The sequence below is a fragment of the Carettochelys insculpta genome, chromosome 29, assembly GCF_033958435.1.
Source record: "Carettochelys insculpta isolate YL-2023 chromosome 29, ASM3395843v1, whole genome shotgun sequence".
NCBI classification, from domain to species: Eukaryota; Metazoa; Chordata; order Testudines; family Carettochelyidae; genus Carettochelys; species Carettochelys insculpta.
The window spans coordinates 5130305-5156803 of record NC_134165.1 but is presented as its reverse complement, the minus strand read 5'-3'; the positions used below and the strand labels follow the sequence as shown (position 1 = coordinate 5156803).

The following is a 26499-nucleotide window of genomic DNA, read 5'->3' as shown; positions in this document are numbered from 1 at the left end:
AGGGCTTCAGCTGGGGATACATACAGGTGGGGCTGGGTGCAGGAAAGGGTTGTGGGGAAGGAAAGAGCTCTCTCTCCTTGCAGCAGCACCTGGGCATGGGGGAACGCCAAGGGGCAGGATGGGAGCCAGGGCGATGTGGGAGCTGGAGCTGGGATGCAGCAGCCAGATAGGGGATAGGACTGGATGGGGGCCGGGGCAGGGTGCCACAGCCAGCTGGGGGTTAGGCCACTGGAACCTGCTGCAGAGCTGGGGCCAGGGCCAGGTCACTGGGGCAGGTGGGGACCGAGCTCCTTCCCTCCTTGTGGCAGCATCCGAGCCTGGGCCAGCCCCCCCGCCCCCATGGCAAGATCAGGCCAAGCTGCTGTGCAGGAGCCGGGTCACAGCCATACTGCCTGTGGTAGGGTCTGGGCTGGAGCCCAGCTGCCCCAGCCGGTTGTGGGGTGGGCTAGTTGGAGGCTGTAAGAGCTCCTCCCCCACGCTGATACTCTGAGTGCAGAGAGTGGGGCCCCAAAGAGACTTAGAAACACTTTGCCTATACACAGCCATGACTTGAAAACTTCTCCAGAGTCACAGATCCCTGGAATGTAGCTGCCACCACTCCAGTCCTTGGAGACCCCTATAACCCAGACAGGTGCACTGGGGAATGCCCCCTGTGGGTAAGACTGCAACCCCACTCTCCCCTCCACAGAGGACTTGAGACCAGCAAGCTGTACCTTGCTAGCTGTGTGTCTGAAAGCACACACACACACGCGCGCACACACACCCCCCTTCTCAGGGCCACGTATCTGATTGCTTGCTTAAAAACCAGTGATTTATTCACCAAATGAGAGGAAGTAAAATCAGGGGTTGTATTTCTCTGGGATTCAGCTTAAAATTTACAGGGGAGAAAAATCAAGTCAAAGAACAATACAAAAGACAAGAACAGAGGAGCTAGTCCAACCAAATTCAAAAGAACCAGAACCTGATGGCCTCTAACTCTACATTTCCCTTTTATTTACACCTCTAGTGCTGATTTTGCGACAGTCCATATATTTCTGAATGCCAGGGAGACACCTCCCCCTTGTCTTCCTCTCTGCTGGGCCACTGAAAAGAAAGCCCCGAAAGCTGCAATTGTTCTCAGTTTAAACAAAGCTACTTCCCTCCCATTGGCTTACCTGGGGTTCAGGTTACGTCAGGAGATTAATCCCTTCCCTACACTCATTCATGACAGGGGCTGGGAGTGGGACGGTACTTCCCACTCAGCTTCATGGAGCACCTGTCCAGCACTGAATAGGCAGCTGTACAGCCCACTCAAGCTACACAGTTTACAGGGGTCTGAGATCTAGACCATCCTTGGCAGGTGTGCATCTAACCTGCTCTTAAAAATCTGTGATGATGGAGATTCATCAACCTCTCTAGGCAATTTATTCCAGGGTTCACCCATCCTGACAGTTCAGAAATTTTTCCTGAAGTCCAGCCTATGCCTCCCTTACTGCAATTTGAACCCATTGCAGCTTGTCCTGTCCTCAGAGGTTTTCTCCCTCCTCTTTGTAACAACTGTCTAGGTGCTTAAAACTGTTATTGTGTCTCCTCTCACTCTTCTTTTCTCCAAAGTAAACAAGCCCAGTTCTTTCAATCTTCCCTCATAGCTGATGTTCTCTAGACCTTTAATCATTTTTGTAGCTCTTCTCTGAACCTTCTTTAATTTGTCCACATTTTTCCTGAAATGTGGCATCCAGAACCGGACAGTTGAGGCCAAATCAGCACAGCATCGAGCTGCAGAATGTCTTCTCTTGTCTTGCTCACAGCTGTCTTGTTAGTACATCCCAGAATCTGGTGCCCTTTTTAATTTTTTTTTCTTCTTTTTGTAACAGAGAGATAATTTGTGGAAAATTTTAGAACAAATCAGTTGTGGGTTTGACTCAAAAGGATTTTGTTTCAGCTGGAATTGCTGGCTAAACAAAAAGCCATTATTTGGCCATCTTTGATGGAAACAGAGTACTGTTGGGGTGACTCCACAGATTTCATAGATAGAATTTTAAAAGACAGAGTTAACAGGATGCTTGTCAGTGACAAGACTTCAGTTGCTACCCAGCTGAAGGCAGTGTCTCTGGCCAAAGAGTGATGGTTCCACTCACAGGACCTCTGGTCCAGGTGTTTTGGCTTCAGAAAGCAATCTGCTGATCTGAACAGGGTACGGTGTCCATTTCTGGCAGTGTGTCTAGTTCCTCTTCTTGGGGTACGTCTATACTTACCAGGTGGGGGTGTTGGCACGCCACAATTGATCTTCCGGGAATTGATCTCTCTGGGCTTGGCTCTTGACCCTGGTACACTACGCTGAAGCATGGAGTAAGGGACATCGGCACAAGCCCAAAGATCCCCAGTCTACACCAAGGAACAAAGCTGATCCTGAGATGAGTGTGGCTAGAATTGCTTATCTGGGATCAACTTTGTTCTCTAGTGTAAATCGGGCCCTGGACTAGTTGCTGTGAACTGAGCAGAATATGGCCTTAGTGGAGCTCTGAAATGTCCATCCAAGGCATGAGTTGTGTCCCTTCTCGGACAGAATAGGAGTCACCTCCTTTGTGGCTTCTTGCAACGTTGTGTCTAAAAGACTAGTAGTGTCACAAAGAAATTCCCGGTTGGTGTAGGAGTCCTTGACCATCTTGGGTGGCTGCTGATTAAGTCCCAGACAGTAACCGTTGGCCACAGGTTACTTCCCCTGGGCCCCCCTGAAATGGAATTGCTTGGCCAACTCTGTGCTTTTTTTTCCCACCAACTCACCTGGCTGTCTGTGGATGAGTCCCGTTTGGGGTTACAGGTTCTCTCCCCACTCTTGGAAGGGGCTGTCCTGGCTGAGGAACTCATTATGCAGCCGCATAAAGTCATTTGACTCAGTTGTGCAAGCTCACAGGGTCCTGGATTCGCTTCGACGCAGAGTCTGCAGGGATTAGGGTTGCTTTATTAACCTCACTAAGTTATTGCTATTCCAGAATAATGGGTTAGTGATCACGTACAAGACAAAACCGTTTGGAGTTGTAGGGCTTTTGGCACGTTTACGTCCCTCTGCAGGAAGTTCCATCCCCACTGGCCTCGCTTCGGGGGCCGCAGTGGATGTGGCTCCAGCTGGGGGAGATCCAGGCACCCCCAAGGTCTGGGTCCCTGGTGAGACTTCTCATTTTTGAGCCCTCCTGCTATTTTTATACCCTAGTTGTTTACCGGGTGAGGGTGCGCTGGCTCAGTGCCTTTGTTACCAAGTGAGAACTAAGGAAGCTTAAACTGAGGGTGTGAAGTTACTGGATTCTTACAATAAATATGAAAACTGTTTCTGTAACTACTATATTGAGTTTGCACCAAATCTGGTGCCAGATGGGCCAAGTGAGGTGTCTAATGAGAGCTGGGGATTCGCTGAATCTGTTTATGCTACTTGTCTATCTGGGCTCTATAGCTGTATTAGAAATGTTTTAGTGCTGGTGGTCACCTCCCAGTCAGGTTACATGGGCTGAGCAAAGGAACAGAGCCTCAGACTTCAAACCCACATCTTATATATTTGACTAACAGTGCGGCCAATGGCAGAATGTCCCAACAGGTAACCCGATCAGGTGATCCTCCACTCAGTGCGGGCCTAGGAGCAGAGAGCTTCCCTCTATATGGCAAGACTATAAAGATGACCCAGGCAGTGGCCATCCTCATGACCTAAGCCTGCATGGGCTTGGGATCCATCCCTCAGAGGATGTGTTTTCAGAGACCTCCATGATAGCAGCTTGTACCATTGGCTGTGGCCTGCATCAGTAGCTTTGATTGATGTATGTAATTTAACCACTTCAACATTTTTCCTCTCTCTCCCCCTAGTCCGTCTTTCTTAATAAACCTTTAGATTTTAGATTTGAAAGGACTGGCCCAGCGTGCTGCTTTGAATAAGGTCTAAGTAAATAATATTGGCCTGGGAATGTGGCTGGTCCCCTTGGGGGCTGGAAGAATCTGTGTGGATTTGGTAAAATAGGTTTTCATACCCTTTCGCCTGAGAAAGGAGGGTTACTGGTTTGGGCATTAGGAACAGCTGGAGAAACTGTGGGATTTGCTTGTGTAACTTCGGGCTGGCCAGAAGGACTGGCAGAAGCACTTGTGTGGCTGGCTTGGTTTGCAATATTAAGAAGGAAACTCCAGTCCTGGCTGTAAGTGGCCTGGTTTGCCCAGGGTAGGTTCTCTCAGCTGTGCCCACAAAACCCCCTAAATATTAGAGGGTACTAAGGAAGTGGAACAGGAGGGCAGACTTGTTAACTGTTCAGTAATTTTCCATCTCAAATTTGAGAGCTTGGGCTAAGGCCTACACCACAGGTGCTTCACCGACAACAGAAAAGAACAATGGATGAAACACAAAACTGCTCTTTGGGCCTCCGAATGCCCCCCTATGTGTACACCAGGATTCTTTCCACCTCAGTGATGAAGTTAGTAGATTCACTTTTTATCTGACAGTGATCAAGGTTCACCTTTAAATATTTACACTTCACATTGGCTTCTAAGGCAGAGATGCAAGTGCTGATCCAGCCACAGCATTGCCAGGGGCTTGAATGTCCAACTCCTGTGTGAGAGCCTGTGCCCCATAGTGTGCAAACGCAGAGCGCGGGCCAGTGGGTGACGCCAGAACACTACTGGTGTGTGAGACCTGTTACATTCGCCTCTGCTCCTGTCGCTTTCCTCTGACTCAGCCTCCTCTGCTGCAGCGTAGCGGCCTGTGCCTGTTTGGATAAGGTATCTTGTTGATCACTTTTCTATGGCTCGGCCAAACTATTTGCAATAATCAGGTTGCCTGGGAAACTAAACTTTCCTCTGGCTGACTGGATCTGGTAGAGGATGTCTTTAGACGGCTCTGGTTTCTGATAGCTTTTCTTATATCTTAATGGATTCCTTCTCAGTGGATTTCATTGAGTAATAAAATGCCACCTTATGATGCTGGATCAAACAGCATTGCTTGGTGTTCTGTATCCTTATTACAAATTGATGGGCCTAAGGCATAGAAAACAGAAGAACAAGGTAACATAGGAAATTACTTCTCAGTTTAGCAGGAGTTTGTGGTTAACCCCAGCTGTAATAATCACTCTTCCTACACCTCCTTGAATCCTCTTCTCCTGGAATCTGGACCAGGTTTTCCTTCCAGTCAGCCACATACATGTGCAGTTTAGCCTTTCTTCTGGAACATCTGCCCTGCCATATGTCTATGGGGTCACCCAGGACTGGATTAGCCTTAATTCTTTCTTCTGGCTCCTGTGGAGTCCAATTTCCTGGAATCCAGGCCTGGGTTTGCTTTCTGCCATCTGCCAGTCCTCTGACTGTGCAGGGTCTATTCCATAATGGAGGAATCCAGTCCTGGTTTTGACTCCTTTTCACAGCAGATCAGGTGTAGTTTTCCTATCTATTCCCACGTTGTAAAATCCCGATCAGGTTTTATCAACTCCTGCCTGCTACTGAGGGGTATCTGCTGCATACACTCCAGCAGGTCGGATCCGGTCCAGGTTTTGTCTCGTCCGTGGTTCCCGCAGGTGTCTGTGCAGTAGATCTCCAGGGCTGGGAATCCAGGCTGGGACCTGCCTTCTCCCCAAGCGCACGTCTACCCCCATGTTTAGGAATCCAGCGCGGGTTTTGCCCTTTACCTGCTCCAGGTGTATTCTACATATCCCTTGTCTATGGCCGATACCCGGTTCGGTTCGTGTGCTTCCCCCGCCCTCCCTCCCCACCATGTATATTGCTCCTCTCTCCCACGACAGACAGGAATCCAGTCCTCGTTTTCCCTCCTTCCCTTTATCCCCAGGTGCGCCCCTTCCCTCCCGTCCAATCCACCCCAGCTATTCAGCCCCCCCCAGGTGTTCCCGCCTTTATCCCCCTCGTAATCCACCCCAGTTTTTCCCTCTCCCCAGGTGTGTTCCTCCCGTCCACTCCTCGCCTCTGGAACTCCACTCCGGCTTTTCCTCCCTCCCCTCTCGCCGAGCCCTAGCGCTGAATGAAGCCCCTGGCTCTTCATTGCTGCCCGGGGCCCGCACGGAGCCGTGCTGCGGGGCGCTCCGCAGCCGTCTGGCCGGAGGACGGCGGGGAGGCAGAAGGGCGCTCGCCTCTCATCGTGCGTCCGCGCCCGGGGCGTGACCTTCCCGCAGCCCGGGACCTGCCTTCCCGCCCCGTTGCCTCCAGCCCCATGATGCGCCCATCGCGCCGGCTGCGGGGCCAGCGAGGGGGCTGAGCTACCCGCACCCCCGCTGCGGGTGGGGGGGACCGTGGGGGAGCCCCGCGCGGCTGCCCGCCTGCCAGGCCCCGCAGCCGGCGGGCCCCGGAGGAAGGTTGCGGAGAAACGCCCCCGAAGCGCTCCCCCCCGCGCTCCGCAGATTGCGGGGTGCCCCCCAGCCCGCCCCCTCTCCGCCGCGGGCAGGGCTGGCGGAGCTGATTTCGCTTGCACGCCGGCTCGCCGCTATGCCCGGGGCGCCTGTCACGCGTGTTGCGAGCCGGAGCGAGCCCCGGGCGGCGCCGGAGCGGGCTGGGCGCCCGGCCGAGACTTCCTGAGACCGGCTTTTTTGGGGGGCGAGATCGGAGGGGGGGCGGCTTGGACTATTTTACTCCCCCTCCCTGCGCTGTGTTGTGGGGGGAAGGGAGCCACCAGAGACGCATCCAGCGGAGGAAAAAGCGGCCGCCACCCGAGGACCCCCCCCCCAGCCGCTGCACGCTGCAGGGCAGAGGATCCGGATCCGCGCCTGCCTGGAGCCGAGCCCCGGCACCCCGCTCTCCCGGGCGCCGCTCGCTCCGATTTCGTAACACCTGGGGGCGGGGGGGGCGACATGTCTGGAGCCGGCGTGGTGGAGTAGCACCGCTGGATGGAGCAGCCCGCTGCACGGAGCCCCGAGGCTGGGTCGCGGAAGGTAAGCGGCTGGCTGGATGCTTTCGCGGCTGATGTGTGTGGGGTGGGGGCGGGGGTGGGGGAGATCTGACAGCCCCCCCCCGGGAGAGACCCGATCCAGTGACCCTCCCTCGCTGTGGGTTCCGAGCTAAGCCGCTGGGAGAGGGGGGGCGGGGAAGGAGGGGGGGATGAGAACCCCGGCGCTCGGACCCCCCAGGCTGGAACGGGGGGGGGGGCATCGTCTGCTTGGTGTTTTTTCCCTCCTGTTTTGCAAGACGGGGATCGTTTTGCGCCAGTCCCGCGGGGAGGGGCAGGGCGATACTCACAGGAAGGGATGCATTCGCCCCCCCCCGGGAGATGGGGGCAGGGGGCGCCCCTGCCTCTGATCGGTGGGTGCAGCAGACAAAGACACCTGCCCGGCACCCCGCGATCCGCTTCTACTGCAGTATTTTCTGGTGTGTGTGGGGGGGGCCACTTACCCCCGGGTACCGTAATCTCTGGAGGGGGAGGGCAAGAAAAATTCTTCCAGCTCTGGGGGACTCGGTCCCGGCTCGCTGCGGGGGGCAGGGGGGGATCAGACCCAGAACAGCTTTGACACGGGATTGACCCCCCCATACGTGCCTTTATATAACGGGCTTCGGGCGGGGAGAGGGGGCACATTTTCTCAGCTGTAGCCTTCCAAGATGGTCGGATGCGGGCGGAATGGCTAATCAGGGAGGGGTGGGGGAGAGCTGCGCCGAGCACCCCGCCCTGGGGCCAGCGCTGAATGGGCCGCCCTTTATAATGGGGTGGGGGCGCCCCTTTATCCTCCCCACCCACCGTGCCGGCCTGGCACCGGGGCGCCTTTGCCTTTTGGGGCGCGGGAGGGCCCCGATCCTGCTGCTCTTCCACGGGGGGGGGCGGGTTGGGTTCGGAGCCCACCCCCCGGCGGTGTGAGTGGGGAAGGGATCCCGTGACGGGTGGGGAAGAGGCAGAGCCGTGGCCGCCGCGGGTGAGGGGGGGCGGGATCGACCTCCTTTGCAGGTCTCGATCCGGTTTGACGTCGGAGTCCGGCCGAATCCGGCCCGGAGAGAGAAGTAAACAAAGCAAAGAGAAGGCGGTTAATCCGGAGAGCTCGGCGCCCCTCCCCCACTGCACCCGCATTTTATCCCCCCCGTCCCCAAATCCCCGGACCCACCCCCCGCCTTGTCCCTAAAATCAGGGCGGATTCTGCAGCCGCGGCTCCATCTGGGTGATGGTTTGAAAGGATCGAGCCCTAAAATTCCGCCGATCGGGGGGTGGGGACGCGACCCCAGCGCGGGGTTGGGGGGCGGATTTTTTTGGGGGGGGCGGATTTCGGTCCAGCGTTCCAGTGCCCACCCCCCCGCTGGGCCGCCTCTGCTGGGTCCCCCCTCGATGGGGGGGTTGGGGCGCGCTCGGGGGAGGGGTTAGCCCCAGAGCGGGGAGGCCTGGAAGGAGGGAGAGACGAGGGAGGAGGGCTGGACAGAAAAACCTGTTACTACGCTGGCTCCGTCACTCCCCGTGGCAGTTTCACACCCGTGCCAGGCCACCCCCCCCCCCCATGTCATCTCCTGGATTTCACCCCATCGAGGATCGCAGCCCCCCCCCCCCCCCCGGTCAAATCCTCCCTGGGTTTGCCTAGGAAAATGGCGATAGCTGGTGGATGGGGGGTACTTTGGTTTGGGGGAAGGGATTGGGGGTGGGGGGGTTATGGGGGGGCAGGAGGTCCCCGGGGATCTCCCCCCACACACCCCAGAGGGGGAGGAGAAGGTGTGGGATGTTGCCGGAGGGAGCTGTTGGCTGGGGGAGGGGCAGCTTCCCTATGCAGGGAATGGGGCTGTCTGGTCTTTCTGCCCCCTCTCTCCCTCCCAGCCTTAAAAACAGCCCCCTGGCTTCTCCAGCCCCTGATGGAGGCGGGGGAGGGGCAGATACCTCCGGAATATTAACTAGCTTCTCCCACCCCGGGGGAGCAGGGCTGGGCTTTGGAGCCCACTGTGCTGGGGGGGGTCCCTCTGGGAGAGAGATGCTGACACATCCCACAGGCCTGGCTGTGGACTGGCCCCACTTGTGTCCCCGCCCTGCCCCCAGCTGCCCAAGTCTGGGCTGTTTGCTTTCTGCTGTGGAGGAAAATGGGGAGAGAGGGGAAGAAGGGGCAAATTCGAGTTTGATTTCCACCCCCACCCCCAGGATACACAAAGTGCCACCCAAGGTGGGGACAGAACGTTACAGCAACCCAATCAACTGCTCTGTGTTTCAGAGGGAGGGCAGATTAGAAGGTGCTCTCTGAGATGGGGGCTTGCAACAGACCCTGACAGAGAGCAGTGCCCCATTGGCCCTTTGTGGCAGAGGGCCCAGGCCCTGCTCCAAAGAGGTCCCAGTTTGAACAGATGGGGAGAAGACAGAGGCTTCTTCCCATTTTACAGGTAGGGAAACTGAGATAGCTGCAGGGACTGAGCAAAGGTCATGCAGGGGGTTGGTAGAAGAGTCCAGATATGAACCCACAACCCCCACCCTCCCCCGGCTCCCTGCCTGGGGCGTTCTTCCCTCCCCACCTCCTACCAAGGCTTTTGGTATGTGGGGCAGGGAGTAGGCTGCCTGTGAGCTGGGCTGCCTCTCATGCCCCCAGAGTGGGGCACAAGCACCTCCGTGCTGACGGAGAGCTCTGGGGGAGGCAGTGACTGCACCCCACTGCCCCGCAGATATAACCCACACAGCGCCATCCCCACACCTATGGGAGAGTCGCTCCCATTTGGCCTAGCCAACCTATTGGGAGAAGTGTGGGTAGACTGTGACCTTCACACAGACCTCTGCCCCACAAGTGGATCAGTCCCCCTGGTTGGGGAGCAGGGGAGGGGTCTTCGGAGCAGGCTCTGGATCAGAACCAAACTGGGTTGGGCAGAACCAGGACAGCGGGAGGGGGGGGACTGTCTTATCTCGGAACTCTGGGTTGGGAGGAGACAGGATAAACCAAGGTCCAAGCCCTGGTTCTGCTCGTTCTGGTCTCCCAGCCACGGGCATCCGGGATCCTGGGTTCTGCTCCTGCTCTGCAGGATGAGGGGCGGGCCTGGGGGTTAGAACAGGGAGTGGCTGGCAACCAGGACTCCCGCAGTGCAATGGGTGGGCCGCCCAAACTGGCAGGGCAGTGGTGTTTAGTGGTTAGAGCAGAAGGGGGCTGGGTGCCAGGACTCCTGGGGTTTGTCCTCAGTGGTGGGAAGGCAGAGGTGTCCAGCAGTGGAGCGCCGGGAGCCAGGACTCCCGAGTTCCATCCCAGGCTCTTCAGTGGTCCCCCTTGCAAATGAACTTGGCTGCCAGCCCCAGGGCTGCACCTCCCCTGGGAAAAGCAGAGGAAGTGACAGGCACATGCCTGGTGTCTCCCCACATTTGAATACCCCCCCCACTTCCCGCCCCTTCACAGGCAGCCCCCCGCCCCTCTCCCTAAACCCTGGGACCTGTCTGCCAGGGCCACTCTCTGGTACCCCCCAGCCAGTGTTGCCCCTGCTGCTTTGCCATGGAACCACAAGCCATGGCCTCCACTGCGGGAGCCAACTGCTCCAGCACCTCCTGCTCCCTCTGTAGCCTGGGCACGGCTGGGTCACTCCCTCCAGGCTGCAGGATGCAGACCCTGCTGTGCCCTCTGGCTGCCCAGCCTGTACTACCTGGTGTCGCCATTAGGGGTCCCCTGAACCCTGGTCTGGACTCAGCTGAGGCAGGTAGTGCTACACCCCTGTCCAGCCCTACAGTGAAAAGGTGATGTGCTTTTATGGGCGGGGCTCAGATTGGCTCCTCCTCCTGGTAACCATCCTGGGGCTGGGGAGGGAGGTGAAAATATGCCCCCCCCCGCTCCTGTGTGTTGAATTAGGCAGTAGGTGTGCCCTGCTGCTGCCTCCTATCAGTCAAATCCCTGCTCTGTGCCTCAGTTTCCCCTCAGGGACTCTGAACTCTTTGGGGCAGGGCCTGTTTTTCATTCTGTCTCTGTGCAGTGGCCAGCACAGTAAGGCCCTGATCTTGCTCTCTCTAGGAGCTGCTTAATCCACCCGTGGTGGTAACATGTAAGCGAGACAGAGGATAAAAGCCCTAATTCTGCTGCAGCGAAGGGCAGCTCCCCCGTTTGGCTGGAGCATGTCAAAGGGGCTGAGTTCCAGGCTGGAGACTGGTCGAACTGCCTGCCGGGATATTTAGGGGCTGAATTTCCAGGGAGGAGCGGGGAGTCTTCCAGTGCTCAGTGGGTTAATTGGCCGAGGGAGAGGGGGCTGGGTTGACTGGTGTCGGTTCACATGCAGGGATCCTGGTTTGGCTCATTGGGCCCATCAAACCCAGTATCTACCCAACCTGTGACAGTGGCCATCAGGAGACCCCAGGCAGGGCCAGTCTGGGGCAGCTGCCCTCCAGGGACTATTTCCTCCGGAGACCCCTGCCCAGGGTGTAATCCTAGCAAATCTGCTCTTCTCTGTGATTGCCCCCTCCTTGTTCTGGTGCCAGTGAGTTCCAGTGGCCACCCCCTGCCCACACACACAGCCAGGCCGTGGGCTCCGTGCGGGAGCTGGGTGGATTCCCTGGCCAGGAAGAGGTCAGGTGGTCAGGCTGGATGATCGGAGCAGACCCCTGAGCTCTGGGAATGGCATGGGAGTGCTGCAGCCTGGAGAATTGGAGAATTTCACCACTGGGTGTTGCCATCACAGCCTGCGTCCAGCTGTTTGGCCTGAGCTGGGGGAGAGGGGCTCCGGCCGGGGCGGCTTGGCCGTTGCTGTTGGAATCAATCAGCCATCGCGGGAGGAGGCTGCCTGGGGTTACGCCACCTGAGCATCCGCCCTTCTGCGCCTGGGGCTGCTCTGCAGGCCGTGCCTGGTCCAAGCCCACAAGGTGTGGTGACTCTGCCCCCGCGCCCAGGGAGGCCGGAAACTGACACTGCAGAAAGGGGGAACCCCCAGGAGCTGAGCACCTTTCGCCACCATCTCGCCCTGCCCTGAACCAGGTCCATGGGGAGCCAGCCCCGCTGCCCCGTGCGCACGGGCGTACCCTGCCGCAGTCAGGGGGCAGCCAGCCCCCAGAGCGTGGGGAGTGAGGGTTCCCCGCTGGTTAGCGGCCCATGCAGCACCTCGAGTCTTCATTTCCGGGGGAGACTCCCAAGGCTTTCCTGTCCCTCGCCTGCCCAGCCCAGGGGCTGCCATCCAGGGGGGCTGCCGCAGACAGCCAGGGCCAGGCAGGAGGCAATGTTGGGGTGTGGTTGGCAGGGCCGGCGATTCCAGCCCCGATTCCAGAACCCGGGGGCCGCTCTGCTCCTCCCTGCTTTTCCTTGCTGTTATTTAGCCAGCGACGCAATGGGGGCATCTGCCAGGGATTTGTAGAGCTGCGCCACCTGCCCGGCCCCCAGCTCCTGCTTACGGTGAGAGACGGGGGAGGGGGAAGGCTATTTCCCAGTGGGCCTCCTGCGGTAGCGCCAAATGCGTTATGGCCACCTCGTCTGCTCACGCACACGCAGCTCCGGGGGGGCTGAGCCCTTGGCCCCGGCACGCAATTGAGGGGGGCATTCTGGGGAATCAAACCTGGACGGGGGGGGGTGCGGGTGGGAGGGAATTGCTGGGCTGGGTCTGCCCGCGGCTTTCTCCGTCGCCATGGTACGCGCTCGCCCGTCCGATCTGCCTGTCGCCTGCTGGGAGGGGCTGCGGTTCTGGAGCCACCCCCCGCCCCCCGGCTTCAAGCAGCTTCCATCGTGTACGGTGGGGGGGGGGGGCGGTCGGTGGCTTTCAGCTCCCCTCCAGCGTCCCTGGAAGCGATGCACTTGGGTGGTCGGCCGCTCGGGGAGACTCCAATGCCACCCCGCTGGTTAGCAGAGCCCCCCGCAGCCAGGCTTGTGTTTGCAGTGGTGGTGCACGTCAGCATAGGCCGGGGTACACAGCACCATTTATTCCACACACGGATGGCAGCGGTTAGAGGGAAGAGTGACCCCCCCCCCCGCTAGGGTCCTGCAGCCCCACGTCCTCCTCAGTCTCTGTAGCTCCCCACCCATCCATCCCCTGCCCCATCGCTGTAGCTAGCCACCCATCCCCCGCCTGTCTGGCCAGCCCCCCCAAGCCCATCACTGTGCCTAGCTGCCCGCCCATCCCGACGCCCTCCCGGTCTCCGTATCTGCCCCCTCATCCCACACCCCATCTCTAATCTACCCCACTGGCGCCCTGTGCACCCCCTTGATCTACCCACCCAGCCATCCTCCCGCACTGCTGCCTTTTCCTGAGTACTCGGTCCTGGCAAGATCATTTAGCCCAGCGTCTCTCCGGCCTCTCCCTCTGCAGCCCTGTTCGGCCCAGGATCCGTTCCCCACGGCGGCTGGGGCAGCCCAGCCACTGCTCCAGGCTGTCTGCAGACTCAGGCGGGCGCTGAGGCCGCTCTTTCAGTTCTGGCCCTCCCCGCCTGAAGTAGAGGCCCTGGGATCGGGCCCAGAGCTGGGGATTGGGCCCTGCTGACTCCAGGCGAGCGGCACCGCCTGATGCCCCTGGGACCCCCACCCGCTGCCGCCGGCGGAGCTAGGGCTGGGTGACGCCCGCCAGCAGCTGCGTGGGTCTAGCGGTGATAACGAGGAGATGAGCAGAGCTGGGGAAATGGCTGAGATGATTATTGTGTCTCTGCCATCTTCCATCATCTCTGCTTCTGGCATCCTCCCATCCCCTGGCCCTCTCCGGTCCCCTGCCCCGCAGCTGTAGGGCCACCCCACACCCCTCCCGGCAGCTACCGCAGCCCCTGCCCAGGGCCGTGGCTAATGGCTACGTTAACCCAGCGCTGACTTGATTACAGAGGTAATTGGCTGGTCCCTGTTTAATTCAGTCGCAGGCCGCACGGGAGTTTGGAAAATGTTCTAATCGCATTTCTACCCAAGCAACACCCCCGGCACCGCCGCCCTGGCAGTGGGCTGTGCTTGGCACTGCAGGGGTGCTGGGTGGCACACAGCCGCACCCGCTGCGGGCCGGAGCCCCTCCCCAGAGGGCGACTCCCCTGCTCGGTGGCCAGGGACTAAGACCGAAGGTTCAAACCCCAGTTCCCCCTGTGGGATTTGGCCCCAAACCGAGCAAGGAGGCAGATCTGGGGACCCACCCAAGAGGCCTGACTCCCAGCCTGCCCCTGCCCCGCTCTAGCCACTAGACACCCCTCCCCTCCCACAGCTGGGGACAAACTCAGGAGTCCTGACTCTGCTTTAGCCACTACCTTCCCCCAGAGCCAGGGGAGAGCCCAGGAGGCTCACCTATGAGGATAATAACCCACTACTGCTAGCAGTGAGCCATACTCCTCGTTTAGCTGAAGTAGTACAGCCTCCCTTGGGGGTGCTGAGTTCAAAGTTGCAAAAGGACATTTAGGATATGGGGCTGGGGGTGGGATGCCAGCCCAGATGAGGTACGACCCTGAACAAGGCAGTCCAGGCCTCAAAGAGCTGCCAGCCTCACTGGGACCAGGGTGTGAGGAGAAACTGAGGCACAGAGAGGCTGGGGGCTTGTCCGAAGTCACCCACCCGGGCAACAGCCAAGCCCAGAATAAACCCTAGTATTCATTGCCTAGCATCCCCACCCACTAGGCCTCGCAGCCCCAGCCTGCGCTGTTTGTGCCCGCATTGTTTCAGTGCTCGGAGGTGTTCAGGTAAGGCCAGTGGCCGATGAAAATACAGTTGCCAACACACACAAACACACATCTTGGGGTGCCCAGTGCCTCGACCGCTGTTCAGTTGGGCTGTGCGTGAGGCTGGCCCTTTAAGGCTCCATGGGTCACTGAGTGTCAGGGAAACTGGTGAAGCAGGACTATAAAAATTGGCCAGCCTTAAGCGAGGGGATCCTGCAGAAGCTGGCCTGGGGCTTGTTAATTAGCTGCACATGGCCCCAGTGCCCTTCACATGCACCACTGAGCCAGGGATAGCTCAGTGGTTTGAGCAGGGCTTGCAAAACCCTGGGGTGTGAGCTCAATCCTTGAGGAGGTGATTGGGGCAAATAGATGTCAGGGATGGTGCTTGGTCCTGCCAAGAGGGCAGGAGCCTGGACTGGACTAGATGACCTCCTGAGGTCCCTTCCAGCTGTAGAAGATGTCAAGGGAGGTTGTGGAATCTCCATTGTTGGAGATATTTAAGAACAGGTTAAATGGATGTCCATCACGGATGGTTTAGACAGTCCTTGGTCCAGGTAGGGGGCTGGACTCAATGGCCTCTCAAGGTCCCTTTCAGTCCTATGAATCCTTGAGAGCCCAGAGAGGGAAACTGAGGCACCAAGCAAAGACATGACTTGGCCAAGGTCATGCAGCTAGAGAGAGAGGCCGGGAGTCCTGAGAACCAAGCCCCATCCAACCACTGAACATCACTACCCTCCACTCCCCTGCTGGGGATGAGACTGCCCCCTCCTCCTGCTTGAGACAAAGGAGGGTTGCCAGCAGGAGCAGTAGGCTTTTATCCTCTCTGTGGTGCAGCCACTAGGGGGCAGGCTGCAGGATCTGGGCTGTGCTTTCCTAAAGCCACCATGGAATTTTGGGATGCCACAAGCAGGGGGCACCCAGCAGGAGACCCTGGCTCTGATTTCTCAGGGTGCTGCCGCCCAGCGGGAGCTCAGGAGAGTCAGGCCCTTGGCATGGCGGTGTGAGCCCCCAGCACCAAAAATGCCAGCCTGGAGAGGTGCGGGAGCAGAGAGGGCCTGGGGTGCTGGGGGAAGGGTGGGTCACCTCTCAGGTGGGGGGGACCCCAGGATCCTTTCCCCAGCCCTGCCCCAGGAGAGCATTGCTGTTGTCCTGTTCTGATGCATGTCAGCAGGAGACGCTGTCCCCCGGCAGAGCTACTGTCCTTCCTGCCGCCACCCTGCAGTGCCACTGGGGCTGGTGCTGCGACACCATTCTTCAGGCTCCGTTACGCCTCCACCGCAGGCTGGCCGGGGGACTGGGCTTGGGACAAAGCTCTGGGTTGGGATCCAGGAGATTTAAGGGGCCCAAGTCCCAGCTCTGTGCCAGCCTGGCTGGGTCACACCATTGCTGTGTGCCTCAGTTTCCCCATCTGTCAGACAGGGCTACCAGTCCCCCCTTTGCCTCTTTCGATGGTAAATGCCTTGGAGGGGGTGTTGGACTCTCTCTCAGTGGCCACTTCTGGAGCCTCTGGAGGAGTGGCTGCCCCGATCCCACTGTGCTGCTGTAAGAGCACCAGTGTCACTGCACGGAGCCGGCAGGAAGTGTGACAGGAGTTCTGCCCAGGGGACAGCATCTCCCACTCGCACGCATTGTGCACACGTGTGCTCACACCAGCAAAACCAGTGCTGCTCGGGGTGAGCTGTCACGCTCCTCAGCCACCAAAGTTTTGCCACGATAAACATTAGTGCAGAAGTGGCACAATGGGGCCCTGATCTCGGTCGGGTCTGGGCAGCGCCTGGCACAAGGGGGCCCTGCTCTCGGTCCAGGTCTGGGCAGTGCCTGGCACAAGGGGGCCCTGCTCTCGGTCCAGGTCTGGGCAGCGCCCGGCACAACGAGGCCCTGATCTTGGTCCAGGTCTGGGCAGCGCCTGGCACAAGGGGGCCCTGATCTCGGTCCAGGTCTGGGCAGCTCCCAGCACAAGGGGGCCCTGATCTCGGTCCAGGTCTGGGCAGCTCCCAGCACAACGGGGCCCTGATCTCGGTCCAGGTCTGGGCAGCACCAGGCACAACGGGGCCCTGATCTCAGTCGAGTCTGGAGAGTGCCCGGCACAATGGGGCTCTGATCTCAGTCGGGTCTGGGCAGTGCCCGGCACAACGGGGCCCTGATCTCGGTCCAGGTCTGGGCAGCTCCTGGCACAATGGGATCTTGGCGTAAGACTGGCACCTCGCATGAACAGTCCCTAATCAGGGCTCAGCAAAGCGGGGTGAGGGCTCCATTCGGGAGGGCTCCTGGCCCCTCACTCTTGGAAACCATCACATCCCCTGCGTGATCATTTCACCCCGGTGGTGGCTGCGACCTCTCGCCATGAGTGCACTGCGGCTGGGGACAGGTGGTGGACTGTCGTCCTGTCCTGTATGTGCGGGCGGTGGAAATTCTGCCCGTCAGCCGTGGGCAGCCATTTGCTATCCAGCCGCCTCCCCTGCCCCGGGCTCATCTGCCCCGCTAGCCTGGGGGCTGGTGGGTGCCCATGTGCCGGTTCCTCTCCTGCAGGTCAAGTTGTGAGCAGTGTTCCCTGTAGGCTGAGGGCTTGGGCGAGCGCCCAGGGGCGGTTCAGGGGCTGCCTGGCTGATTAGCAGAGCACCCACAGCCAAACCCTGCCAGCAGCAGCTGTTTCTGTTGGTGGTGCACCTCTGCACATGCCTCTGTGCACACAAAAATTTATTCCACCCCTCATTAGAGACCCTAGCTAAGATCAGGGCCCCGTTGGGCCAGGAGCTGCCCAGACCCCAGCCGAGATCAGGGCCTCGTTGTGCCTGGTGCTACCCAGACCCCAGCTGAGATTGGGCCCCTTTGTGGCAGGGGCCGCACAGATCCCAGCTGAGATCGCAGCTCCGTTGTCCTGGGTGCTGCACAGATCCCAACCCAGATCAGGGCTCGTTGTGCTGAGCGCTGCGTGGTCCCTGCTCTGGAGAGCTCACAGGCTAAATAGTCAAGCGGTAGAAGGTGAAACTGAGGCAATGTGTCTGTTGCTGAGGTGGGTGGTTTTTTACTCCCTTCCGCCACAAAACTTTTGCTGTCGTAAGCGCTTATGTTGCCATGGCCATAGTCTGGGCAGTGCCTGGCGCAGTAGGGCCCTGAGGCACAGAGAGGCGAAGTGAATTTCTCAAGGTACCTAGCAGGTCAGAGTGGGAAACCAAACCTGGGTATCCTGCGTCCCAGGCTACTGGCTCCTTGTGAGAATAGAGGCGGAATCTCCGTTTCTCATCCTGTAAGTTTCAGTCCTGTTGCACCCTGGGGTTTGTAGTTCCCAGAGGTTCTGGGCATTAGGTTTCCGGCTGGAAGAGGACAGTACAGAGAAGGGCAGAGTTAAGGGTGTCTGGGCAACCTTTGAGCTTCCCACTTCCACTCTTCATCCACAAGCAGCTCTGAGTTTTCTCCCCACTGCAGCTGCCAAGGGGACCAATGGGCAGTCACCCAATGTCAATCTCCAGCGCCCTCTAGTTCTCACTCGGCACAGCAGGACAAGAGCCTACTACTGCAGCTGGCTGGATGCACCTGTCTGTTAGCCTAGGCTGCTGGCAGCTGGCTCTGTTTTGGGGGTCTGCAATCCATGCAGGGAGCAGCTTGACATTCTCAGGGCTAGTTAGACCCTCGTCCTTCCCCTGACCTGTGAGCTGAACGCAAGGATCCTGACGTGCCAGTTCCTCACCCCCTGCCCCCCACCCCCCAATGCTGGATTCATTATTTAAAAGCAGGGTGGAGAGAAGAAGGAAAGCAACCTTCATTATCATATCGAGAAAATTACCCCCATCCCCTAACTAGCAATTTTCCTGCCACATAGTTCAGCATTGACTAGCCCATTAATTATAGAGATGAAAAATCATTTGGAAACCAGGAAAGGAAACTAATTGGGCTCTTCCCCCAGCTCAAGTGAATGAGAGTGAGCAGGAGAGTGGAGCAGGGAGCCCGGTCATGACAAGACCTGCTCCTGGAAGGTTGCTTGAGACTCTCCTTTCACGCAGAGCAGTCTAGGGAGTATGACATGTAGGCAAGAGGAAGGAAGGAGCTGTGATTAAGGTGTTGGGGAAGGGGAAGATCTGACTTCACCGCCCTGCCTCAGGATGACCTCGGCTGAGTCACAGCACCTCTGAGCTTCAGTCTCTTCATCTGTAAAATGGGGATAATTGGACTTCCTTTGTCTATTCAGACTGTGAGCTTTTCAAGGCATGGCCTGGCTTGGACTCTGGCTGGAGTGTCCTGATATCAGTTGGGGTCTGGGCAGTTCCTGGTAGAACAGGGCCCTGTTCTCAATCTTGGTTGGTGCAGTGCCTGCCACAAGGGGGCCCTGATCTTGGTCGGGGTCTGGACAGCACCTAGCACAAGGGGGCCCTGATCTTCTTTGGGGTCTGTAGATGCTTCCATAACACCCATAAAGACAGTGAATCCAAACCAGCCTCTTGGTTCTGAGAGAGCTGGAGTCTGGAGCACTGCCTGTTGGCTGGGGAGCCAGGACTCCTGGGTTCTGTTCCTGCTCTGGGAGGGGAAGGCCAGGTCTCCTGACTGAGCAGGAGGGGGGTGGGAACCAGGACTCCTGGGTTCTTCCCCTCTCTGCCATGCCAAGCTGTGTGTGCCAGGGCCTGCAGTGCGGGTAGCTGCGAGCCAGCGGCCCCATTGCCCTGCTCTGTGCCAGGCCCCAGTGCCAAGCCCGGCTGCGCCTCGCAGAGCCGAGGTCAGGACGGAAAAGTTCTCTGCTCCCCGGCCCTGCGTGCAGCTCAGCTGGTGCCCTCCCCCCGGCCCTGCTGCCCCAGCCTGGGCACCCCCAGCAGGGGACGGGTCCCTTCTCCCTCCTGACCTTCTCTCTGAGGGAAAGTGCTGAAGCCAGGGAACCTAACACCGGGCTGGGGGGGCCGAGGGCTGCCTGATCTCCTCCCCCGTCCCTGCCCCGACTTCCAATCCCTCCCCGGGGGAGCCACGAGTCAAGGGCATCCAGGCTCCCGTTTCAGGCTGCAGTGTCCCATGGCCAGGTGAGGCGGCTAAGGGGACGACCGGGCTCCCCAGGGGCACTGTGTGATGACTCAGCCCCATGGGGGCCAGGCCTCCAGCTCTGGAGCCTGGGGGAGGGCGGGGGGCACGGTCACTCTGTGTCCTTCCCAAGCTGCTGAGTTTGGACCCAGGGTGCAGTGCGTCTGGGGAGGAGCGTGTCTGGGAGCTGTGTGGAGGGGCCTGCATGGGGTCCCCCGGGCTGCTCAGGAGGGGGCCCAGTTGCCCAGCTGGTATAAAGGGGCCAGGGTGGACTAACGAGGATACCAGCTGTGCTCTGTGTCCAACACCCACGTGGCTGCAGCGTCCGTAGGGGGCACCCCCCCCTCGCCATCAGCACTGCCCCAGCACAGTCCTGGGGGCCTGCCCTGGCCGGCATTGGGCCGGGACTGAGCACTGAGGCTTGTGGGTGGGAAATCCAGGGGTCTGGTCCCCCGGCTCAGCGTCGGAGGAGGCCTCTGCCCCCGTGAGGGGGCCACGTGGCTTTGCCGTCACCCCGGGGGAAGGAGCCTGGAAGGGAGAGATGAGCTTGGGGAAGGGGTCTGGGAACCCTAGAATCCCAGAGCTGGAAGGGGGCTCAGGTCAGCGAGTCCAGCCCCCTGCCCACAGCAGGGCGAACCCCAACTCCATCACCCCAGCCAGGGCTTGGTCACGCTGGGGCTGAAACACCTCCCGGGATGGAGAGTCCACCACCTCGCTAGGGGAGGATGGCCCCCAGCTGGGGGAGGTGCCCCTGTTCAGGCTGGAGGGGTCTTGATGCTGCCCCCACAGTGTGGCCCCCCGGCTCAGAGCACAGGAGAGGGTGTTGGGTGGAACCGGGGCTTCCCCTGGGGGCTGCTGGCTTGGGAGGATCCCCAGGGGCTCCCTGCCAGGTGGGAGGGGAGGGTGGCCAAGGCCCTGCTGGAACTGATCTGTCCAGGCGCCTCCCTCCAGTTTCAGCACCTGTCTGGGCAGAGACTGGGACTGGGGCTGGAAGCAGCATCTTGCAGGGGCTGCAGTGGGCTGGGGCTCCAGCTCGTGAGGGGGAAACACAGACACGGCCCAGTGGCCATCTGCCCAGGCATCCCATCCCCGCTGGCGCCGGCTGATCCTGACGGGGAGATGCCAAACCAGGGGGACCAGCTGCCTCGGAGCAGGTTTCTCTGTCTGAATCCGCTTCTCTGCCCACTGGCTGCCAGACGCGTGACCCGTCCTTCTGCTCCCCCTGTGGCACCCTGTAGCCAGCAGTTCCCCAGGCTGAGCACAGGGTGGGGCTTCCCCGGAGAGGCCGCTCGGAGGTGGGGACTTAGGATACCTGCCCTTGGCTGACCCGCTCGCAACCTTCAGCAAATGCCTGTGCCTCAGCTTCCCATCCGCATGCCAGGCACTGCCTCTCACTGGAGCCCCGAGGGGCCCCGATCTTGGCCTGGGTCTGTGCTTTGCCTCCGTCCCCGAGCTGCTACTGGGATATAAATAACAATGAGTTTGAAATGTGCTGTCTTTTGCTGACACTGCCTTCTCCCGGTGGCTGTCTCTGGAAAGGCACCTTTGCTCCGGCTCTCTCTGCTCCCCAGTGGGGTGAGATCCACTCTGGCAGGGAGGGACGCAGGCCCAGCTGCTTCACCTGGGCTGTCATTTGAAATCTGCTTTGATCAAAAGTGTCAGCAGCTCGGTTGCTGCTGTCCCAACATCCCCGCTCGGGAGAGACGAGAGGCCAGGTGGTCTTGTTAGGAAAAAAGAAGTAGCAATGTCTCCTCCCGAAAGAACATGAAGGAGGCAGAATCATGGCTTATGGTGTTGAGCAATGCCAACATTAAGGATGCCTGAATGACCTTAACTCTGCCCTCTATTCTGTATGCATTAAGAGCCGCTCTCGCACACAGGCCAAAGCTTTTCTTTCCACAGGACCCCACCTCATCTTCTGTCCATAGGGTCCCCTGCCTCATTCAGTGCACCGGACGGACAGTGTTACACCGGCTTTCTTTTTATTCCCCTCCTTCAGAGGGTGGCCTCTGGCCTGTTCGCTTCCCCATCCAAACCTAGAGTTATTAATGTCCTCATCCATTTTCTGCGGCCCTCATCTCTGAGGGCTTCAGGGGTATGCTCGTATTTCTCTTCCCAGCCCTACGGACCCCCACGTGCCAGCTGGGAACCTGCAGATTAAGGTCACGCTCCTTTGCGGGCCCCAGTTTGAGCCCCTGGTGATGTGATTTTTCAGAGGCTGGGGCAGTACCCAGCCCTTTGTGTGTTCACCTCCCCGCTCCTGTGCACCGTGACCGCTCAGCCCTTCCGCAGATCCAACCCGGGGCTCCAAGGCGGGGGGCCTAGAAAATGAGGGGCACCTCATGAGCAGCCCCCGTTGAAAAGCTTGGGGTAAAGGAGGGCCTCCCTGGGGATGCTGGGCAGAGGCAGGTCTCAGGGGCACAGTAAAGGGGGCGCCCCGCTGGCAGGCAGGGCTGGGCCCAGCACCCGGATGCTAACGGGAGCCGGAATCCTGTCTTTCAGCCGAGTTCTGAAATCCAGGCCCACGCGCTTCCTGCCAGCCCCTACCTCCTTCACCTTCACCGCCTTCTGCTTCTGCAGCCAGGCAGCAGGGTCCCACCCCGGCCGCCTTCGCTCTTTGCAGACCCTGGAGCCACACCCGGAGTGGGGCCGGCCGGCCCCCTGCCTCAAACAGGGTCCCGCAGGTGGAACGGACGCGGGTGTGTGGCTCTTAATGCAGGTGTCCAAGGCAGCAGTTACAGTGTCTGTGCGGCCTCCATGTTAGGGTTCCTGATTAAGCTGGGTTGCTGCAGGGAGCGGGGTGGGGGCGAAGCAGGGGGCGCTGTGTTGTGGGGAGCAGGTTGGGGGCCAAGCAGGGGGCACTGTGTTGTGGGCAGCAGTGGGGTGGGAGCCCAGCAGGGGGCGCTGTGCTCTGGGGAGTGGGTGGGGGCTGCTCGTGGTCATTCGAGGCCAGGGCGTGGGTGTGGGTGGGCCAGGGAGTGGTTGGGGGAAAGCTGGAGTCTGGGTTAAATCCAGCTGGGGGTAAGGGGCCTCCAGCAGCACAGCAGAGCCCTGGACAGATCTGTGAACCAGCCATGAGTGACAATCTACCCATCCAGCTGTCCCCTCGGTCTGTATGTCCATCCAGCCACCCCCCCCGACCATCTGTCCCCCGGCCAGCCATCCTGCTCCCCCTCTTTCCATCTGTCCCCCCCAGTCAGCCCCTCTGTCCCCCATCCAGCCGTCCCATCCCCCCTCTTTCTGTCTGTCTGTCCCCAGTCACCCCCTCTGTCCCACGTCCATCTGTCCCGTCCCCCCTCTGTGCCTCCCACCAACACCTTCCCCCCGTTAGCCTTTGCCCCAGCCCTGCTCCCTGCCAGCAGCCTGGGCTCCAGCACCAGCCGCGGTGGCCTTTGGACGGAGGGCTGGGGCGAGGAGCGGATCCCAGAGCTGAGGGCAGGCCATCAGCTGCACCATGGGGTGCAGATAATGGGGGAAAATCCCCCCCCCCGGGTTCCCTCCCCCGAGGAGCCGCACCAGAGCCCTCTATGCCTGTGGGGGCCTTTTGCTCCAGCCCCACGGCTGCTGCGGTCTGGGGAAGCCGGCGGGAGGGTGCTGGGAACTCCCTGGGCTCTGGAATTGGGCTGTAGCCAAGGCAGGTTCATACCCCACTTGGGGGATCTCCGTGGGGCAGTGCCATGGGGTAATGGGGGTTTGGGCCCCTTCCCCACAGTGCCCTGGGGGCTGCTCGCTCTACCCGTGTGGAAAGGTTAAAGGAAATGAAATCGCAGCCCTGCCAGTCTGCGGCTGGGAGCCCTCAGCTGGCTGTGTGGTCCAGTGAGTAGAGCTCTGCCTTGGGGCCTGGGGCTGGTGGGTTCTTCTCCTGATTGCGCTGGATGGCCTTGGGCGAGTCTGTCCGAGCTGTTCCTCAGTTCTCCCCCCCATGAAAGAATGAGCTCTTGGGGGCAGGAACTGTGTCTATGCAGCACCCTGTACAAGAGATTCCTGGTCACAAGTGGGTCTGGGCAGCGCCCGGCACAACGGGGCCCTGATCTCAGTCGGGGTCTGGGCAGCACCCGGCACAACGGGGCCCTGATCTCGGTTGGGGTCTGGGCAGCACCTAGCTTGACTTGATCTCAGCTGCTGCCTCTAGGAGCTCAAGTGAGACTTGGGTGAATTGCCCTTTGCTTGTCTACTTCTTCAAGGCCAGTTTCCAACACGGATGTGGCCATCTTCCTCCTCTGTGCTCACAGCAAGGTGGCGGGATGGCCCGAAAGGCTCTGTCACAATGCCAGGGGCTGGGGAGGGAGATGGGGAGGTTCTGTTTGTCAAAAGAGGTCAGATTGAGAGCTGCCCAAAAGGAGTCCCCCTTCTCCCCCTGAGTGGCAGTAACCTGTGGAACTCTCTGCCACAGGACACTGCCAAGGGCTGAGAATCCAGCAAGCTTCAGAGAGAGACGGGCTGTTTTGTGGCCAGGGGGACTCTCCGGAGTTAATCCTTCCAGCCAGTGGCGTATTGGCAGGGAAATAAAACCTCCTGCTTTGGGGCCTAATCTGCTCTCTGCCTATTAGTGCCCACACTAGACCTGATGTGGGGGCAGATGATCTCCCAGCTGCCACACCAGGGTTCTTACACCTTCCTGTGCGGCAGCTGGGCTCAGTCAGACGTGGGCCGCTGGGCTTGGGGGGGCTGGTCCAGACTGGAAAGGTTTATATTGGTCTCCACAGGAAATTGATTCATATGGTTTTCCTAGCAGCTCTGCTCCCAGAGCATGAAGCACGTTGCTTCCCCTGTGTCCAGTGTGGTTCGGACTCTCTCTCCAGGGCTGGCCTGTGGGGGCCCTGCACTGGTTTTCTGGAGTCTGCTTAAGCGACTCTAGGAGGAGGCTGGTTGGAGGAACTCACCTGCCTCCCAGAGCAGGATGTTAGGGCAGGTCGTTCCGCTGTGCCACGTGGCCACTGAGAAAGCTCTGTCTGCAGTACCGCACTGGTAGAACGTTCCTCCTGCCTTGGAGCAGTTCTCCTTCTCGGGAGGAGCCCAGCAGCAGAGCTGGGACACACAGAGATGGCCAGTGGCCAGAAGGAGCATTGGAATTAGACCCAGACATCACAGGCCAGAGAATTTCACCTCATTTCCCCTTGTACTGGGTCTAAGTTCCCAGGCCTGAGCTCCAGTCAATGCCAGAGACAGCATCCCTGGGCCAGATGTTCCAGTAGAAAAGTCCCGCTCCTGGTCAACATTCACACCCGGTTTGCCCTGGTTCAGGGGTGAGTTACCCTGATCTGGTGTTGCCTAGCGCAGCCGAGTGTGTGGCACACTCGTGGTTCACTAGGGAACGTGTGCGAGACCAAGCACAGCCGCTGGAGCCAAAGGCGTATCGTCTAAGCTCAGGGTTCCCAGGCTGGGGGTGGTGAGCCCTCTGCTCCACAGGCTGACAGCTCTGAGCCCCCACTGACTTCCCCATGTCCTGTTTGTAAGAGGGCCGCATTGCGAGGGCTGTGCTGTGAAAGGAGCCACCTGTACAAACCACTTGAAAACCACTGGTCTAAAGACAAAGCGGCACAGTACGAGGAAGAGACGTACCCAGGGCCAGACGGGTGCTGGGGGCCTGGGATTTTGAGGCTCCCCCTCCAAAAAGAAAAGAAAAACCACCCTCCTATTCACTGCATTGTTCTTCAGTTGTTACCTCACAACACATCTCTTGAGCAGGGAACGCTGTGAGGATACAGCCCCCGGACCTGTGTGTACCTATGGGGCACGTTAGCAAGTGTGTTAGACCTCATCTGAGACCCAGCCCGCCAGGCTGTACCCATTCCGAAGCTTGTTGAGCTGCTGGCGTTCAGGGTGCTGGGCCCTGGTGACACCAGGCAACTTGTGCCACAGCAGGACACTAATGACTTTTGTCCTTGTGGGTTTTAATCCTAGAAGCATAGAACGCTAGAACTGGAAGGGACCTTGAGAGGCCATCGAGTCCAGTTCCTGCCCTCTCGGCAGGACCAAGCACCGTATAGACCATCCCCGACAGACCTCTGTCTAACCAGCTCTTAAATATCTCCAGCGATGGAGATTCCACAACCTCCCTAGCTAATTTATTCCACTGTTTGACCACCCTGACAGTTGGGAAGTTTTTCCTAATGTCCAACCTAAACCTCCCTTGCTGCAGTTTAAGCCCATTGCTCCTTGTCCCATCCTCAGAGGCCAAGGGGAACAATTTTTTTCTCTCCTCCTTGTAACCCTCTTTTAGGTACTTGTAAACCGCTGTCATGTCCCCTCTCCATCTTCTCTTTTCTAAACTAAGCCAGCCCAGTTCTTTCAATCGTCCCTCAGAGCTCATGTTCTCTAGACCTTTAATCATTCTCGTTGCTCTTCTCTGGACCTTGTCCAACTTCTCCACATCTTTCTTGAATTGTGGATGCCAGAATTGGATCCGATACTCCAACTGAGGCCTAATCAGCGCAGAGCAGAGCAGAAGAATGATTTCTCGTGTCTTGCTCCCAACACGCCTGTTAATGAATCCCAGAATTGTGGGTTGTTTCGTTGTGGTTGTTGTTGTTTTTGGGGTTTTTTTTGGCAAGAGCATCACACTGTTGACTCATATTTAGCTTGTGGTCCACTCTGACCCCTAGATCCCTTTCTCCGTCCTGGACAATTGCTTCCCATTCATTTTCCTCTAAGCTTATGTCAAAGTCTGAGCTGGCCTGTGCCAAGGTATTGTGGGAGATACAGGTGACCAGCACTATGGGAAAAACAACTCAATTGAGTTGGCATAACGAGCCGACCCTCATACCCACACTGTTCATACGGGGCACTCACCACGGGGCAGTGGGGTGTGAGGATTCTGTACTGGGGGGCTGCTACAGACCCCAACCCCAGAGGGTCTGGGCCCCTCTCACTCTTCACTGTATTTACCCCATCAGTGCCCCTTGGGGAAACCAAGTCACATAGTGACTCATTGACTTGCCCCAGCAGACTGTAGATGGGCAGAAAATTGAAACTGGGTATTCCAGGTTAGGGGTGCACACTCCAGCCATTGCCCTGTCCTTTCTGAGCCACACCGG

At 59.0% G+C, this 26499-nt stretch overlaps 1 protein-coding gene across 2 annotated transcripts in view; it reads left to right on the top strand.

The window, feature by feature from the left end:
* Positions 1-6255: 6255 nt before the first annotated feature.
* ADGRL1 (adhesion G protein-coupled receptor L1) overlaps positions 6256-26499 on the top strand; it is a 106670-nt gene continuing 86426 nt past the window's right edge. For both annotated transcript variants that reach the window (XM_074979638.1, XM_074979639.1), the window contains exon 1: positions 6256-6881. The gene's annotated coding sequence lies outside the window, so the exon portion shown is untranslated. The remainder of the gene's footprint in view (positions 6882-26499) is intronic.